We start from the raw sequence: 12,714 nt of genomic DNA on the forward strand, positions 1-12,714 counted from the left end.
TACTCTTCAAAATATTTATTAGCTATACAAAACTAAACAATACGAGTTCTGTTTCTTCAAGGTATTTTTCTTCAAAGGCTGGAATGGCTGAGGTTTCCCAGACTCTTAGTTTAATGAAGTTTTGACAGAACATGTCATCTTTTCCTGGTAAATCTTCCTAGAGCATACACAGATATTTCTCCTTACTCCACAGACCTTTGAACTGCATTGAAAATTAGGGACATCTGCCACAAAGAAAAAGAAGTTCAAAGATGTTCAGATGAGTGCTTCTCAAGTTTTTGAATGCTAAATGTTGGGAGAGGGACAGTTTCAATGTCTTATTTTTCCATTTTTATAAAAATTGACTGTTTTAAAGAAACTTCTGACAATGCAACCAGGTTTGAGGGGAAAGACCCACGCACTCTGTAAACCAGTTCAGTGATGGATCGCTTAAGATTTCCACAATATCCAAAACACTTCCAAAACCTTTCATGCATCCTCTTCATCAATTGCTTTAACTAGTCCACAAATTGCTTTAGAAGTCCACAAATGGACCAGAGAGATGTCTCAGAGGTTAAGAACACATCCTCGGGGCTGAAGAGATGGCTCAGGGGTTAAAAGCACTGATTGCTCTTCCAAAGGACCTGGGTTCAATTCCCAGCACCCACATACAGCTAACAACTGTCCATAACTCCAGTTCCAGGCAATCTGAAATCCTCACACAGGCGTACATGCAAGGCAAAACCCCAATGTACATAAAAAAAAAATAAAATCTCAAAACACTTGTTCTTGTACAGGACTCAAGTTCAATTCCCAACACTACACCCACATCAGGTGGCTCACACTGCTTACAACTCCAGCGGCACAGGTATCTGACACCCTCTTCTCCCACCTCAGATCCCTCACATATTCATGCAGACACAAGCACTTAAGACTATCCGTTAGGAACTTAGTTTTAGTTAAGAGTGCAATTTGTTGTTTTAAATATTTTTATATGTTTTGCCTGTATGTTTATATATGTACTACATGCATTCCTGTTGCCCAGAGGCCAGAAGAGAGGGTCAGATCCCTGGGCACTGGAGTTACAGGCAGTAGAGAACCACCTGATATGGGTGCTGGAATTGAATCCAGGTCCTCTGCAAGTGCAGCATGTAATCTTAACCACTGGGACTCTCTTGAGCCCCTTAGTGTGTGTGTGTGTGTGTGTGTGTGTGTGTGTGTGTGTGTGTGTGTGTGCGCACACTTCTGTGCACACACGTGCACATTGAGGCACAACTTGAGCTGCCATTTCTTTGGTAACATTCACCATGATTTTGAGGTTGGAGTTTTTCACTGGCCTGGACCTTTCCAAGTAGCCTAGGCTAGCTGGCCAGCAAGCTCCAAGCACATGCCACCATGCTTGGCTTTTTTATATGAGTTCTGGGATTGAATTCAGGTTCTCTATACAGCCTGGGAACTTTGTTAATTCCATAATTTCTTGACCTCTGGAACAAAGTATAGTTAGGAAAAAACAAAAAACAAAGCTTGAAAATTGTCCTTCCTGGAGTAAAGGTGCTCACTGCCATGCCTGGAGACCTGAGAGCAATCTCCAGGACCAATATGATAGAGAAAATGTGCTGATTCCTGAAGGATGTCCTCTGACCTCCACAGGCACATCAAGGTACATGAGCACTACCCAGCCCACAAAACAAATATAATTTCAAAAAATGTAGAGTCAGCTCATTGATTAAAGGGGTATTACTCATATCTTAGCATAAAATTTTTTTCTGGCATAATAAAGCAACAGTTTTAATATTGCAGTGAATTATATTGAATCCTCCTCCCAACCACTTTTGGTTTTTATTAAACTCAGCCTTCAAAAGTTTATCAATGGTAATTATTTGCCTCAAACAGCAATAGCACTTTGCATCTTAATATTTTTTTGATAATCTCACATTTTCTTAATCATTACTCAAGATACCTTACCCAACCCCACTAACATGGACAACACATTTTGTTATTATGTATACCCATGAATCTCCTGTAACTTATCCCGAGTCCCTAGTAAGCAAATACTATTTAAAAACAAAACTTTTTTTAGGGGGTTGCAGACATTGCTTCGGTGATTAAGAGCATTTGTTGCTCTTGCAGAGGACCAGGTTTGATTCCCAGAACCCACACGGTAGTTCACAACCATCTGTAACTCAAATTCCAGGGGATCTGACACCCTTTTGATTTCCACAGGCATCAAGCATACATGTGGTGTACATACATGCATGCAGGAAAATAATCACATAAAACAAATTTATTAATGAATATTTTGCCTACACACATGTATGTGCCCCATGTGTGTGTATCTGGTAGCCAGAGATCCAAAGAGGGCATTGGATGCCCTGGATCTGGAGTTATAGATTAGCTGTGAGCTGCCATGTGAGTGCTTAGAAATGAACTCTGGCTGGGCAGTGGTGGCGCACGCCTTTAATCCCAGCACTCGGAGCATAGCAGGCGGATCTCTGTGAGTTCGAGGCAGCTTGGGCTACCAAGTGAGTCCCAGGAAAGGCGCAAAGCTACACAGAGAAACCCTGTCTCGAAAAAAAAAAAAAAAAAAAAAAAAAAATGAACTCTGGTCCTCTGCAAGAGCAGTAAGTGCTCTAAACTGTTGAGCTATCTCTCCAACCATATATTTAAATTAAAAAAAAATTACTCTTCTATTTATGTATGTGTGTGCCCATACATGTGACAGGCCATGCAGGTGAAGGTCACAGGACAAGTGGGTTCTTCTACCCTGTGGATTTGATGGATGGAACTAAGGTCACCATGCTTGGTGGTAAACCATCCTGCCAGGCCCCAAAACTAATTTCTACTGGTCTTATTCTACCTCTTAGAGACAAAAATGATTCAAAGTATCTTATATTGAATCTAAGCACAACTCTTAGCAACTTTCAGATGGTTTAATATTTTCTGAGTAGGGCAGTAGTGGTGCACGCCTTTAATCCCGGCATTCAGGAGACATAGGCAGGTGGATATCTGTGAGTTTGAGGCCACCCTGGTCCACAGAGTGAGTTCCAGGACAGGCTCCAGAGCTACAGAGAAACCTGTCCTGAAAAAACAAAACGATTTCCCTTTGTACATCAAATATCAGATTTTTTAATACTTAAGCTAACACTGTTAAAAGTGTGAAATGTTACCACAAATCTTAATGAAAAACACTTAAATGTGGGCTTGGGGGATTTAGCTCAGTGGTAGAGCACTTCCTATAGGCAAGCACAGATAGGCCCTGGGTTCGGTCCTCAGCTCTGGAAAAAAAAAAAAAAAAAAAAAAAAAACTTGGATGTTTCTTTGAAGCTAGTGTACTAGAAAAATGTACTTTGGAAACTTGAAAATGATCAAAACAGACACCAAATATCCACTTTTTCTTGCTTCTGAGACAAGTGTCTGTGTAGTCCTGGCCGGCCTGGAACTCACTATATAGACCAGGATGGTGTCAAACTCACAAAGATCCATCTGCCTCTGCCAAGTGATGGGTTTAAAGGAGTTGAGACACTATTCCTGGCCTATCCACTTTGTACACCTTTCTTCTGTTGAGACAAAGTCTTGCTAAATAGCCAATCTGGCTTCCAACCTGTATCCATCCTCTTGCTTCATCCAGCCTTCCCAAGTGTTGCTATCACAGGGGTGGGGCATCTCTTCTGCTTCTTCAGTCTTTCATATACCAACCAGCTTTTATTTAATGTATCCATCTACCTCTCACAGCTCCCTGTTTTGTTTTTACATTCTTATACTTTGCCCAGATTAGCCTAGAGATCACTGTGGAACCCAAGCAGGCCTTGAACTGAAGGCAACTTTCCTTCCTTACCCTCCTTAGAGGAACTCAGGCCTAAACTCTAAATTTAGCTTAAGATGCCATAGGGCTAGGCATAGTGACAAATACTCCTAATTCAGCACTGAGGCTAAGAAAAGGGTCTTGAAATTTGTCTGAATGACAAAGCAAAGCTCTGTCAAAAAACAAAACAAAACAAAAAGCAAACAAAACATGCCACTAGGGCTATGGAGATGGCTCAGTGGTAAAGGCACTTGCTGCTGAATGTGATAATCTGAGGTCAACCCCACAGGGGAAGGAGACCTGCACAAGCTGTCCTCTGCGACCCACACTGCCATAGCATGCATTCACCTCTCAACATGCCACACAAAGTACGGTTTGGGTTTTTGTTTTGTTTTTTTTTCCAGGCAGGTTTCTCTGTGTAGCCCTGTCTTGGAACTCAGAGAACCAGGCTGGCCTTGAGCTCAGAGATCCACCTGCCTCTGCCTCCCAAATGCTGGGATTAAAGGCGTGCTCCACCACTGCCCCGCCAAAACAAGTATTTTAAATATCAAAAACCGCTGGAGAGATTGCTCAGCAGTTAGGAGCATTTGCAGCACTTGCAGGGACCATTTCCATTCCCAGCACCAACACCGTAGCTCATGATCACCTCACGATCACCGGTTGGATCTGATGCCCTCTTCTGATCTCTCCACAGGCACCAGGCACAGACGTGGTTTACATACACACATGCCACAAAACATAAACACAAATAAAATCTTTAAATAAAAGATAATAAAAAAATAAATAAACTGGGTTGAGTGTTTAGAAGGGGCGTTTAGCAAGGGTAAGGGCCTAGGTTGTCTTCATTGCGTGCAAACACACACACACACACACACACACAACACAACACACACACACGCACGACACACGCAGATAACCAGTCTTAGAACTCTTAAGTTTTTCTGTGACTCATCTAGTTAGAAAGCTATGAATTACACATATTTTATCCACTGTACCTGTACCTGAACTTTTCTAAATTATACCTCATTTCTAGTGTCACATGCAAGAACATGCAATATGCTTAAATATATCATTTATACTGATAAAAGCATTCAAAACTCATGGAAGCTCAAGATATAACTAACATGGACTAAAAGCACATCATTAAAGAGCCAGTAAGCTCCACATCCATCAAAATAGGCAGTAGAGGTTTTAAGTCCAGCACTGGGATTGAGGAGAGAGAGCTAAGTTTCAGGCCACCCTGGGTTATAAGGTGAGAACCTATTTCAAAGAGCCAGCAACAAAGAGGAAAGCACACTCTGTTCTTATCACTTTATAGGGCATGTCTTATATTTTGTAATGTAGCAGTGAGGGGATATAAAATAGAAATCAAGCACCATGAAGATTTAGACAATTAAGGTAAGCACAGAGCGACTTTTAATACACCAGTCAATGAGTTAATAGGAAAACAAATGAGACATTTTTTTTCCTTTTGGAGGGCAACATCTATTAGCCAAACCTTGTTAGTCAAATGGCTAATCACAGGTATAAAACTTGTGTAAAACTTGGAATAGTCAGAAGTCATTCTGGCATTTCAAACAGCTATGTACAGTATTACCAAGATCGGTTTATATACACAAATATTGAAGAGAAACCGGGAGAAACATTTAAAAATAGGCTAACCTTACAACCAAGTACAAGACTTGACAGGAGAAAGGAAACGTTTTAAAGTCAGAGAAAGACATTATAAGAAAAAAATTACAAAACCAGTAATAATTATACTACATTAATACAGCGTTCAAACAAGGAGGGGATAGGTGCATTTTTTCAATGCACTAGCTTCAAAGTCCAAAGGAAAAAAGGTAAAGCTGCTTTTCATGAAGAGCAGCTACACAGTTCACATAATTGTTTTGAAAGAAAGCCTATTAACAACAATGATTGTTTAATGCTAGTTTTACAGCAAGAGGAAACTAAAATAGCAGCAAATTCACAAGGCAAGGCCCACAGAACGACCATTCCATGGTGCACACGATGCCTAAAGTGCTCCCAGTTGGATATACAAGTATAATTCACAATAGAAAAAAGAGACATGGACTGACACAGGTACATCGGAGGCTGAGTAGTACTAGTCTCTGAGTGTCTCCCTTTCTGAAGGGAGAGGATGTTCCCAGTAAAGCCTTGAGTCCTTTCTAAGGGTCGTAACAAGGAAAGATACCTTTCATTACACTGCAATAGTGAATGATAAGCAGCATACCACCACAGTGGTTAACCCTGCAAAGGCTGGTGGAACATCCAACAGTGACTGACATCCTACATGAAACAGACGGGAAGATGAGACAAAAGCCTGACATAGCCAAGTCAGATATAGCTCTCAACTGTAATTCACTTAAGTCCTACAAGGCATTTCAGGAAAACTACTGATACCAATGGACAAAGTAAATGCAAAGCGGATTCTAGCAGTGATTTCAACCTAGCTTCCTCTTGTCACAGTTTTTTTTGTGGGGGCAGTGGGATGTGAGCAGTTTCAGTATATAGTTAGGCTGACAGAGCGGTTCATTTTCTTTCCAATAAGTCGAGAAGTTCTATTACTCTGGGTGGTGGACCTAGTGGCCATCCGATCCGTGAAGAGTGCCCGTTCCTCAGCTGCAACTTTGGCTGCCATTTGGGCTTTCTTGAGTTCTCTACAAAAAAATAAAAAAGGAAGCAAGACATTTAATTTACCTACTGTATTAATCCTATGGAAAAAGTCTAGAGGCCAAATACAAACAGAATTGCTGTGCTGGCTAGTTTTATGCCAACTTGACATAAGCTAGGGTCACCAGACAGGAGGAGCCTCAACTGAGAAAATACTCTACAAGATCAGGCTGTGGGCAAGCCTGTTCTTAATTAATGACTGTTGTGGGAGGGTCCCGCTGTTGTGGGTGGCGGTGCCTCCCTGGGCTGGTTGTCCTGGGTTTCTATAAAAAAGGCAGGCTGAGCTAGTGGTGCACACCTTTAATCCTAGCACTTGGGTTTGGAGGCAGAGGAAGTTGTTATCTGTGTGTGAGTTCAAGGCCAGCCTGGTCTACAAAGTGATTTCCAGGACAGCCAGGATTGTTACACAGAAAAACCTTGAAAAACAAAAAACAACCAACACACAAACAAAAAAGCAGACTGAGCAAGCCATGAGGAGCAAACCAGAAGCAGCACTCCTCCATGGCCTCTGCATCAGTTCCCACTCCCAGGTGCCTGCCCTGTTCTGAGATCCTGCCTGGCTTCCCTCAATGGACTGGGATATGTAAGTCAAATAAACCCTTTGCTCCCCAAGTTATTTTGGTCATGGTGTTTCATCATAGCAATAGTAACCCAAACTAGGAGAATTGTCATTAAATATTCACATACTATCAATTATCTGAGATGCAATTGAGAAACTGAAAAATATAACATAGAGTTTTAACTTATATATTCAAATTTATGACTTGTGCTTTTAGAATTAAACAATAAAGACGTTATTAAGGACTTTGGGTCTTAAATAATTCCAAATTACACTTCAATGTATATCAAAGACAAAAAGTATAATTTTGCCGGGCGGTGGTGGCGCACGCCTTTAATCCCAGCACTCGGGAGGCAGAGCCAGGCAGATCTCTGCGAGTTCCAGGCCAGCCTGAGCTACCAAGTAAGTTCCAGGAAAGGCGCAAAGCTACACAGAGAAACCCTGTCTCGGGGGGAAAAAAAAAAGTATAATTTTTAGAATTTAAGTATAAAAATCTTATATTTAACATAAAACCTCTTCAAGTTAGAGTAAAAATGATAGCAAACTGAATTACAAGGTGTTCAACATCAGCCTCTTCCATATAGTAATTTCAAGGTAATTCAAGGGCTAGATGAGCTCCATTTCAAAAAAGAAACAGGATGAGCATAGTGGCACACGCCTATAATCCCAGCACAAAGGGGTGAGGTTAGAGAAATAGAGGAAAGAGTTCAAGGCTAGCCTTGGCTACATACTGAGTTTGAGGCCAGCCTAGACTATATGATGAAGTACTACTTCAAAAAGTAAAAAGGTTGAGGGGCATAGCTCATTGCTACAGAACTTGCCTAGCATAGGGAAAGGCCTTGTGTTCAATCCCTAGCACTGAGGTGCAGGGGATGCTATATATGGTATGCCACACCTGGGGCTGGTGACAAGGCTCACTGATGAGGATACCTGCCACCAAGTCTGACAACCTGATTTGATCACCAGAATCCACATGGTAGAAAGATCAAAGCATGGCATGTGCATGCGCACACACAAAATAAATGAAATGTAATTAAAAAAAATAAGCATGAGACTCCAGCACCACAGAAAGCAGGGTGGGGGTTTGAAGATTTAGCTCAACAGTAGAACCACAGATATGGTTTTCACCTACGAGGGTGAGAAGCAGTATAGGTATGATAGCACAAGCCTGTAATCTCAGCTGGGAGGCAGAGACAGGAGAATCCTGGGAGTTGCCAGACAGCCAGTCTAGCTGAGCTGGCAAGCTCCAGGTTCAATGAGTTCCTAATTTCAAAAATTAGGCCTGTTATGGGTACATAAATTTAATTGCAGAGGCAGAAGCAGGTGGATCTCTGAGTTGAGGCCAGCCTGGTCTACACAGGGAAAAAATCAAAGGGGAACATTACGGAGGAGAGAGGTAGACAACTGACATTCACCTTCAGTTTCTGTACAAATGGGTACACGTATGCATACAACACATACAACGTTTTTTTTTTGGTTAAATCAACTTTATATTTGCAACCAGCTTTCTGAAACTGCCAAGTCCCTCAGGTCAAATATAAGAACCGTTTTACCAAGCAGGTGAGATGTTTAGCAAGCAAGGCACTTGTCACACAAATTTACCGAACTAAGTCCAATCCCTGGAGCCCAGATAAAAGTGGAAAGAGAAAACAGACTTCTAAAAGTTGTCTTCTGACCTCCATGTATGCACAGTGTTATATTCCCTCTCCCACAATTATACATGCCAATAAAAATTTTAAAAAAAGGGCAGTTTTGGCAGTGCACGCCCTTAATCCCAGCACTCGGGAGGCAGAGCCAGGTGGATCTCTGTAAGTTTGAGGCCAGCCTGGGCTACAGAGTGAGATCCGGGGAAGTCGAAAAGATACACAGAGAAACCCTGTCTCGAAAAACCAAAAAAAAAAAAAACCACAAACCATGTAGCAACATAATTGTTGACATTAATTTCATCATTTCATAAAACAGGCTGAAGAAAATGATACAGGGAAACATTAATTTTGGTGAGAGTCTAGCGGAAAATATGCTAAGGTTGATTTAGCTTACCATGATTTAGAGCTTGGAGACAATGAACACTTGCAAACAGCCACACTGTTAAATATTTTTTGTTTTGTTTTTGAATATAGAACATCACACATCCTAGACAAAAAGCTCTACCACTGAGCCTTCTCTTTACCCTTTCTTTATATCCCATCTCATTTTTTCCCCTCAGGCCTCTGTGCTGAGGATGAATCAAGGACCTTGTGCATGCTGGGCTTAGCACTCAACACTAACCCAACCCATCCTTTTTTCCAGACAGGGTTCATTATGCAAAACTGGCTGACTGGGAACTTAACTCTGTAGACAAGGCTGGCCTCTAATTCACAGAGCTCTTCCTGCTTCTGCCTCTGAGTTCTGGATTAGAAGTGTGCACCACCACTCGCTGACCCTTTACTTTCTGAGACAGGGTGGGTCTTACCAAGTTGCCCAGGCTGAGCTTCAACACTGTTGAAAAATCTGAACTTGTGATCCTGCTGCCTGTCTCCCCAGCAGCTGGGATCACATGTTATGTCCCTACACTCAACTCAGCCTTAATATATGTCTGTGTGTCTAGTTGTGCAGGTACACACTGTACAAGTGCATGTGGATGCCAGAAGTCAACATTAAATGTCTTGCTCAATTGACATCTACTTTATTCTTTCTTTAATACTCAAAATCTTTAATGTTTGCAACATAAAGCTTTTTTTAAAAATGTCTTATGTGTATGGGTGACTGTTTTATATGCATGTATGTCTGTGCTTTATGTGTGCACCAAAGAAGCCAGAAGAGGGCAATGGTGCCCCAGGACTGAAGTCACAAACAGTTGTGAGCCTCCAATGTGGTGCTGGGAATTGAACCTCAGTCCTCTGGAAGAGCAGCCAGTACTCTTAATTGTAAGTCATCTCTCCAGCCCTCTTCACTGAATCTAGAGCTCAATGATTCAGCTGGAGACTGAATTCAGGTAGGGACCCACTGTTTCTGCTCTCCAGCACTGAGATTACAGACACAAGACTCTGTGCCCAGCTTCTTACAAGTAGGATGGTAACAAACTTTAAAATCTCAGGTCCTGGTGTTTATGTGGGAAAAATCTTACCAACCTGAGCCACTGCCCCAATCCCCTTAATATTCCTAAGCACATAATTACAAAGTTTGAAAACACCCTAAATGATCTCTCAAAATTTGAGCACCAATGAAGATGACAGAGTCAAAACAAAACACAAAACCCCTCCTTACTTCTGCAAAAAGAGAATTTTTGAATTTCTCAGCATTCAGTTCGATCCGTAACTGCTCTGCGCTCTTTCTAGATGCAGACAGCAACACTGAATGCTTCACAGCTCCATCGACGAAGGCCTTCTTTCCGGATCAGGGTGGATCATAACCTGAGAAACAGAAGCAAAACTGGGATTAAAAACTACTACTTAAGGCTGGGCATGGAGGCACACGCCTTTAATCTCAGCACTCGGAAGCAGAGGCAGGCAGATCTCTTGAGTTCGAGGCTAGCCTGGTCTACATAGTTCCAGGACAGTCAGAGCTACAGGAACCCTATCTCTAAAAAACCCAAACAAACGAAAGACGACTACTTAGTGAAATGTTGAGGCGTTACTGGAGTACTTCACATACAAAACACCACTTACTTTTAGCAACTCTGTCAACTCCTGGAAAGCACTTGTGGAATCCGAGGTAATCGACCCTGCCTGATTTCATGCCACTGGTCTCCATTTCTGGGAGGGTTCAGCACCAGCAGCAACACACGACTGTGAGAGCAAGGGCAAAAATATCTGCTTTTGGTAGATGACTATAGTTCTGTAAAATTTAAAAGAGAAAAAAAATTAAGATAGTGGTCAAAATAAAATATTGCATACCATGATAGCTTAAGTAAAATCACATTAGAAACTTTTTCAATGCCACATTTAAGCATCTATTCAGAAAATAAGCTGCTAAATTTAGGAAGATGATTTCCTTAAATTACAAATAATAAACTGGGGAGGGTTAAATACATATCTAAAAATAGATGCTACTTTATCAGTTGCCAATGACATGCTCATAAGCAAGATCATGCCTTTGGGATGAATATGTAGACAATGCATGGAGAGAAGAGCAAGGAGACTAATTAGACTTTATATAGCACACTATGTCATAATTTACCTTTCACTTCCTTAGTAAATACAACATTTTCACATTGTTCTCTATGTATACATGATCATTTGTATAAGAAAAACTTCTGTAGGGGGGGGAGAGTGGGAGAACAGGGGAATCTGTGGCTATTATGTTGAACTAAATGATGTTGTAAAATAAATTTACTTAATAAAAAAAGAAAAAAAAAAAAAAGAAAAACTTCTGGGGCTGAAAATTCTGGGTCAGTGGAATTGTGACTTTTAAATACAATATAGTGGACAGTTTGGTCTCTAGAAAGGCTTATGCAACTTTGAAGCGCTACTCGTAGTGTATGGAACAACTTTTAATGCCATCAGAACCCTTGCCAGATTAAATATCCCTCAGTGATGGTTTAGACTTTCTACTTTTAGTCTACTAGTTGCTTAATTTTCAACATATTTGAAACCAGTCTTCTGTCAACAAAGCAAATACTATAAACCAAGGAAAAATAAATTACCTCTTGTAAAACTTCATTTGCTAGGAAACGACTATCACCTTCTTCAACTTGTGGACTAGAGATTCTTGTCACATGCCAAGATCACCTAGACGTATTAGAAAAGCACAGTAGCTCAGTTAGCAGAGTATTTACCCAGCATGCACAAAGCTTGGTATTTATAACCATATAAACCAGCTATGACAACACATGCCTGTAATCCTAGGACTCAGGATAGAGGCAGGAGGATCCTGAGCTATCTGGGCTATACAGCAAGTTCAAGGAAGCCTACCTGGGAATACATGAAATCTTGTCTCAAAGTATAGTCTAGTACATGGGCTGGAGAGATGATGGCTCAGCAGGTAAGAGTACTTTGCTGCTCTTCCAAGGACCAAAGTTCAGTTCCCAGCATGCACATAGTAGCTCACAACTACTTGTTACTTGAGTCCCTGGGGATGCTTCTTCTGGCCTCTTCGGGCACCAAGCATATATACATGGTGCATTTACATTAAGGCAAACACTCAAAAAGAGGGTTACAGAGATGGCTCAGTGAATAAATGCTTGATTTTATCAAGAGTAAGTAAATATTATCAGTGTTCAGATCCCCAGAACCCATCTAAAAGTCAACACAGGAGCAAACCCAGAACTACCTCAAGATGGGAGGGAGAGACAGGAAAATCCCAGGAGCTCACAGGCCAGCTAGGCAAAGCAGTGCACAACAAATAAAAGACCCAACTTGAAACAATATAGAACATGAGGACTACTACTAAGCCTGTCCTCTAACATCCACACATGCTCTGTTGCACATGCATGCCAGCCATGCCCACCCTACACCTACACACACACCCAACCCCTCTCTTAATTTTAACCTGAATTATTATAACAGTTAACAAGATAGTTTACCTATTTTAAACATAACTTTGTTGGATATCCAGTCATCTTCATCTCCTTCCTCAGAGACAGCATTCGGGATCGAGGTTCGAGATATGAAAATATTACCTGTTTAGTAATAATAACCATATTTAACAAACAAGGCCAAATATAACATTACCAAGAGAGCCAGGCATGGTGGTGCATGCCTTTAATCCAGCTCTCAGGCAG

General features: G+C 41.3%; 1 long non-coding RNA gene across 1 annotated transcript; it reads right to left on the reverse strand.

Annotated features, from left to right (window-relative positions):
• Window positions 1-6,443, reverse strand: LOC119089180. The gene is made up of 2 exons (XR_005093050.1): window positions 6,350-6,443; window positions 1-224 (listed from the first exon to the last, which is right to left on the reverse strand). It is a non-coding gene; the product is annotated as an uncharacterized LOC119089180 (long non-coding RNA).
• Between the last annotated feature and the right edge of the window lie 6,271 nt (window positions 6,444-12,714).

This window comes from Peromyscus leucopus, chromosome 1, assembly GCF_004664715.2.
Source record: "Peromyscus leucopus breed LL Stock chromosome 1, UCI_PerLeu_2.1, whole genome shotgun sequence".
NCBI classification, from domain to species: Eukaryota; Metazoa; Chordata; class Mammalia; order Rodentia; family Cricetidae; genus Peromyscus; species Peromyscus leucopus.